This window comes from Centroberyx gerrardi, chromosome 24 (genome assembly GCF_048128805.1).
Source record: "Centroberyx gerrardi isolate f3 chromosome 24, fCenGer3.hap1.cur.20231027, whole genome shotgun sequence".
Taxonomy (NCBI): Eukaryota; Metazoa; Chordata; class Actinopteri; order Beryciformes; family Berycidae; genus Centroberyx; species Centroberyx gerrardi.
The window spans coordinates 21,641,702-21,648,732 of record NC_136020.1 but is presented as its reverse complement, the minus strand read 5'-3'; the positions used below and the strand labels follow the sequence as shown (position 1 = coordinate 21,648,732).

At 45.0% G+C, this 7,031-nt stretch overlaps 1 pseudogene; it reads left to right on the top strand.

Annotated features, from left to right (window-relative positions):
* LOC139931255 (uncharacterized) overlaps positions 1–7,031 on the top strand; it is a 26,678-nt pseudogene that overhangs the window by 10,995 nt on the left and 8,652 nt on the right.

Genomic DNA, 7,031 nt, shown 5'->3' with positions numbered 1-7,031 from the left:
TGCCTTTATAGAGGTAAAGGCTTCTCCATGAGTGTGTGTGTGTGTGTACATCTCTCTGCACGAGTGTGTGATTCGTCAGTGTGTGTGTGTGTGTGAGTGTGTGTGTGTGTGTGCGTGAGCAAGCAAAGCTTAGCGGCTGCATTCCAGATTAAATTCCCATGATGACTCAGCGCAATATGCTGTGATGGAAAACACACTTTTCTCTCTCTTCATTTTTTTTACGTTTTCTATATTTATTTTATTTTTTTTTTTTGTCTCCCGCCAATTAAATTCGTTTTCAATTCAATTCAGTTCCAGTCAGTGGTAATCCTCAAAATCCTGTTGGGTTTTTTTTTCTTTTTTTGTCTCCATCTTTGTCCCTCAGCCTCACTGTGGTGTTTCAGTAGAGATCACCTGTCAATCAAACAGCGTGGGCGGAGCTTGGATTTTCTGTTGATGCAGTTTGAGTTTCTCTTTTCTTTGTCTGTTCAGTCATGGTGGCTATCGCTGCTCATGCTAACTACCCAGTTCTTCTTCTTCTGTTGATTCCAAACAAACCGGAAAATGGTAAAACGCATCACTTCCTGTGCGGCAGAGGATTTTTCCCAGGAAAGAGCGACCAGACACCGGCTGTTTAGAACAGACAGTGGAGAAGATTTATGAACTGGAGATAGAGTTGAAACACAAATCTCTAAACAACCAAATATAACGCCAGAGCTCCAGGGGAGAATTGGCTGTTAGTTAATGATGTAAAACAAGCAGCTAGAAGCAGAGAGCAGCTGAGTCAGCTTGTTGTGGTGTGGCTGTAGATCATTCAGTAACGTTCTCAGTAAAAGTGAATAGTGTGATAAGGTGGATTTGGTTACTGTGACACAGTAAACTGTCTTGTCTTTAGCCCTAGTCTCTACTCCAAAACACTCTGAGTTGTAGCTTGAGAAGAGTCAGCTCAGTTAACCTGAACAAACTGTTAGCTAGCTAACTAGCCGGCAAACACACTGATGTTAATGTGAACACGCTAACGCTAGCCGCTACTAGCTACGTTAGCTAGTGTGCTAATCAGATGTGTTAACAACAAGACAGTGATGTTAGCTGACCAGATACTATGGTTAGCTAGCTAACAAGCTGACATGATCTAAACACTAAATCAATCAGATGGATCAGTGATGAAATGATCAGTTCAGTCAGAAACACACAGAAATTAACCGTCTGTTCAATTCTGTTGAGACAGAAACACAATCAGCTGTTCACAGAGCTGAGGACCTCCAAGATGGCCGCCAGAGGGTTCATTATGTCACCTGAAAACTCTCTACAGGTTGGAACACTATTGTCTTATATCAATTGTCGATACAGACATTTCTTTACATGAAAACGTTGTGGAATATTACCTTAAATTCAACATGCTCTGCTAGCATGAGAGTTCAAAACAATAGCCAAAGGAAGAGAATAAAACACAAATCTCTCTGTCTGTTTGAGAGAGAGACAGTAATACACTGCTCATGTACATGTCTCAGAGGTATACCTGTCACTGCAAGAGAACACACACACACACACACACAAACGTGTGCACACACACACACACACACACACAAACACACAGAGTGATAGCATCAGTAAAAGGTCTCTAGGGGAAACAGAGTGGCTTTTAGTTTCCCCTTTAAAAACAGAGCGAGCTTGTCCTTGTTTCCCTGTACTGTACCCGCTACGCACGTGGCTGGTGTGTGTGCCTCTGTGTGTGTGTGCGTGTGTGTGTGTGTGTGTGTGTGTGTGTGTGTGTGAGAGAGAGAGAGAGAGAGAGCTGCAGGATGAAGGATGCTGTCATCTTTACACAGGATCACGGGATCCTCTCTCTCTCTCTCTCTCTCTCTCTCTCTCTCTCTCTCGACCGCTGCAGAAATCCTCCCATCTGTCGTTCCTAATCAGCGGAGAGCAGCTTGCATGCTCGCAGGGTCTTACTGGGATGACATCTCACACACACACACACACACACACACACACACACACACAGCAAACAGCAGCATCATGCCCTTCTGTCCGTCCGTCATTAAAACAACATATTAGCAGTCTAACTCCACTCCGTAATTTTCTTTCTCTGCTCGTTTTTCTTTAAAAGTCGTGTTTTTTTCACTGCCCAGTGTCCTTAAAGGGGCATGCCACTGATTTTCAGCAACTCCAGTGAAATGTAGTTTATAATTATGTATATAGTGTTCAGGGTCAAAGGAAGGAAAACAATTATAAACTACATTTTAATAGTGAATATCGGCGGTATTCGGTTCCATTTGACACTGGAATTGGAAAAAAGTGAAAAAATGAAAAGTGAAAAAGCGTATGGTGTTATGCTGCTAATATGGTTTTTCAATGGCCAGAATTCAATTTCAATTTCAATTTCAGTGTTAAATGGAATTGAATATTGCTGATTTTCACTGTTGAAATGTGGTTTGTGATCGTCTTCCTTTCCTTTTCCCCTGACCAGTTTGATTTGTATCTGGGGAACATTTTCCTCTGTTTCTAATACTTACAGTGAGGATGAAAGATATGAAGATCTGCTGGGAAACTCAAACCATCGCATCGCTCGCTTCTTGTTTTGTCATTCCAGATGAAAAATTACAAATGAAGCTTAGCATGTTTGTGCAAATATTTCAACTTTTATTGAAAGAGAGTCAGGCGTCCAACTGGAGGCATGACCAGCGTTTCCCACAGGCATCAGTTTACCATTTTTTCTAGTTAACAAAATTATATTTCTTGGCTTGGAGTTCATCTTCTTCCAATGAAAATTATAGTTTAAAGAGGAACTAAACCCCCCAATCTAAATCTGTGTAAAGCCTGACATCTACTGGTAAAAAACATGCTACTGAAACGGCCATCAGCTATTGGCTGATCTTTGGTGCCGGGTGATGTCACCACCTGTTGTTCTCTATAGAAGGTGACATCACCTGGCACCAAAGATCAGCCAATAGCAGATGGCAACTTCAGCAGCATGCTTTTTACCTTTAGATGTCAGGCCTTGGGACAGATTTGAGTTTGGTGTTTACTTACTCTTTAAAAGTAGATTCCCCAACACAGATCAAGTGACTTTTAAAAGGCAGAAATCTCAGCACCCGGCAACCAAGTTATCATTGAGTCAGTAAAAATCTTATTTATTTCCAAAAAAAAAGGCTTCATCAGTTCTGCTTAGTGCTGATGAAGCCTCTCGTCTTCACCTCTTCATTTTACTGTAACACACAATTCCCCAGGTGCAAACACTAAGAGTCAAAATTGTTCACACACCAATCAGAACCTCAGGATAGATAGATAAAAGGGCCATGGGTCAGTTTTGTCATGTGATGTTGATGAGAATCTCTGGCCTGACCCAGACCAGAGACCAGAGACGGGATGCTGAGGCAGAATAATGTGATTTCTTTCTTTATGTACAAACTGTTTTTTTTTTTCATTGGTTTATATTGGTAAATACATGGAAATAATTTTACTGTATTCTACGTTCTTTATCAGTTGCATATTTTTACAGTACATTCACTTTTTAACTCAATTTCAGTTTATTTTACTACAGTGCATTGAGGAATTAAAAATTTTGAAAATGTATACAGTTGTGTCTTTATATTGTGTTCATCATGTAAAGAGGTTGTTCTGGGGGAAAACCATAAGCACCATTATTCATTGCAGTAACAGGTTTTTACGGTAGTGTTTTGAATTGATCTCACCAGTGTGTAATGGCTGTTTTGTAGTGTCTGTGTGTTTGATGGCTTTTGTGTGATGTCTGAAGGCAAAGTTTGGTTTAGATGTAAGATTACATGGTTTTGAGTGGAGAGTTTGGTTTTGACATGGAAGTTTGAAGTTTGTGAAGATGAGTGTGCAGTTATGCATTTGTGTTTAGAGTTTTGGGAAATGGAGCAAAATTTCAAGAAATGTGTCTTGGCAATCAAAAAAAAACTGTAAACCCAGTGGATTCTGTTTCTATTATTTGGACATCTTGCTACCTGGATGACTGAAATGAATCTACACACTTTACTCATTTCCCCTTTAAGTGAAACCCTGGTCAGAAAGCGCCGGGTGTTTTTTGTCACTGAGCCCGCCGGTCCCGCAGACATCCTGAGAGCTTCAAACTCCCTGCAGCAGGTCTAACAATAGCTGCTGTGTCACGGGACCTCCCAGAGGCTGCGTGATCTGCGTATTGTAGCATACGGAAGATAAAAATAGCTCTTCCTCTCTCTCTCTCTCTCTCTCTTTCTCTCTCTGTCCGATGTAACTGCTAATCTCAATTTCCCAGCACAGAAAAGAGACGCTTCAGTTAGACAAGACAGAGGAGAGAGAGAGAGAGAGAAAACTATGCTGTACTGTGGTTTATTTTGCAGTGTCGAGTGTTATGTATCTACTGTATGTATGTATATATTATGTTCTCTATATACAGGGTTCATACAGACAATGTTAAATCAAATTCAAGGACTTTCAAGGACTTTTTACAGCACTATTTTAACTCCACACAAATTTCTCCCACATTTCCCTAAACCCTACTGCGTTTTAAACAACCAGCAGTGCTTTAAATCAGTGATTCTCAACCTTTTTCATATCAAGGACCCCTAATTTATTCCACATTAGAGCCACATTACAACCCCCATTTAATGAGATTTTGTCTCTCGGACCCAAATCTGAGAATATTTTTATTATTAGATATGATTTTGTCCAGATTCCCATGACTGTCTGTATTGTAGGTAGAGAGATAACAGAGAAACTATGATCAAAACAGTCATTCTTCTACATTCTCTAATTGTGTTAACTTGTAAACACTTGTAAATGAAATAATGCTGAAGTTTAACAATTCATTAGTTTGCTCGGGACCCTCTGGAACCCCCTCAAGGACCCTCTGGTGGTCCCCGGACCCCACGTTGAGAACCACTGCTTTAAATCACAGGTTCACATTATTTTTTGAGTCATTTTTTTCCAGAATACACTGGTTTTCTTTTCCGTTTTGACTTGCATTCTGTCAAACACTGCAAACATTTTATTTATTTATTCATGTATTTATTTATTTCAAGCTCCTTTTAAGCACTTCCCCACACAACAGGAAGGAGGAGGAAGGAGGAAAAAGGCGGAGAGAGAGGGAGTGAGAGAATGAAAATAGAGATAAAGAGGAAGAGAGAAACAGCGACAGAAAGAAAGAAAGAAAGATGGAGAAAAGGAGCGGGAAAGTGAGAAAGAGACATGATTCAAGATGATTTTAGATGTTTTGAGAGATTTGATGTGAAGTTATATCCAATCCAGAACCTTTGTCACATGTCATCCCCCTCTCCATCTCCCTCTCCATCCCCCTCTCCATCCCCCTCTCCATCCCCCTCTCCATCTCCCTCTCCATCCCCCTCTCCATCCCCCTCTCCATCTCCCTTCTCCATCCCCCTCTCCATCTCCCTTCTCCATCCCCCTCTCCATCTCCCTCTCCATCCCCCTCTCCATCTCCCTTCTCCATCTCCCTCTCATCTCCCTCTCCATCCCCCTCTCCATCCCCCTCTCCATCCCCCTCTCCATCTCCCTCTCCATCCCCCTCTCCATCTCCCTTCTCCATCCCCCTCTTCATCTCCCTTCTCCATTCCCCTCTCCATCCCCCTCTCCATCCCCCTCTCCATCTCCCTTCTCCATCCCCCTCTTCATCTCCCTTCTCCATCTCCCTCTCATCTCCCTTCTCCATTCCCCTCTCCATCCCCCTCTCCATCCCCCTCTCCATCTCCCTTCTCCATCCCCCTCTTCATCTCCCTTCTCCATCTCCCTCTCATCTCCCTCTCCATCCCCCTCTCCATCCCCCTCTCCATCCCCCTCTCCATCTCCCTCTCCATCCCCCTCTCCATCTCCCTTCTCCATCCCCCTCTTCATCTCCCTTCTCCATTCCCCTCTCCATCCCCCTCTCCATCCCCCTCTCCATCTCCCTTCTCCATCCCCCTCTTCATCTCCCTTCTCCATTCCCCTCTCCATCCCCCTCTCCATCCCCCTCTCCATCCCCTTCTCCATCCCCCTCTCCATCCCCCTCTCCATCCCCCTCTCCATCTCCCTCTCCATCTCCTTCTCCATCCCCCTCTCCATCCCCCTCTCCATCTCCCTCTCCATCTCCCTTCTCCATCCCCTTCTCCATCCCCCTCTCCATCCCCCTCTCCATCCCCCTCTCCATCTCCCTTCTCCATCCCCCTCTCCATCTCCCTCTCCATCCCCCTCTCCATCTCCCTCTCCATCCCCTTCTCCATCTCCCTCTCCATCCCCCTCTCTATCTCCCTTCTCCATCCCCTTCTCCATCTCCCTCTCCATCCCCCTCTCTATCTCCCTTCTCCATCCCCCTCTCCATCTCCCTCTCCATCCCCCTCTCTATCTCCCTTCTCCATCCCCTTCTCCATCTCCCTCTCCATCCCCCTCTCTATCTCACTTCTCCATCCCCCTCTCCATCTCCCTCTCCATCCCCCTCTCTATCTCCCTTCTCCATCCCCTTCTCCATCTCCCTCTCTATCCCCCTCTCCATCCCCTTCTCCATCCCCCTCTCCATCTCCCCTCTCCATCTCCCTCTCCATCTCCCTTCTCCATCCCCCTCTTCATCTCCCTTCTCCATTCCCCTCTCCATCCCCCTCTCCATCCCCTTCTCCATCCCCCTCTCCATCTCCCTTCTCCATCCCCCTCTCCATCCCCCTCTCCATCCCCTTCTCCATCTCCCTCTCCATCCCCCTCTCCATCCCCCTCTCCATCCCCTTCTCCATCTCCCTTCTCCATCCCCCTCTCCATCCCCCTCTCCATCCCCCTCTCCATCTCCCAATCGTTCCTGTCTCTCTACTTGGAACTGTCTAATCAAGGCAAAAATGCCCCAAAAAAATAATCTTAAAAACAAAAAGGAGGCTAAAGAATGATACTTTACTCTGTTACAGATAATGCGATTCTTCCATCCTCTGTCCGTCCTCAGGTCTGTCCTGCGTCTCCGTCCTCCCGCCGCGCCGGGGTTCCTTCTACGTGGAGACCGGCACCGGCGTGTCGGTGGGCACCGTGTTGGCCTTCTGGTGCCGCGAGGGATACCAGCTGGTCGGCAGCGACAA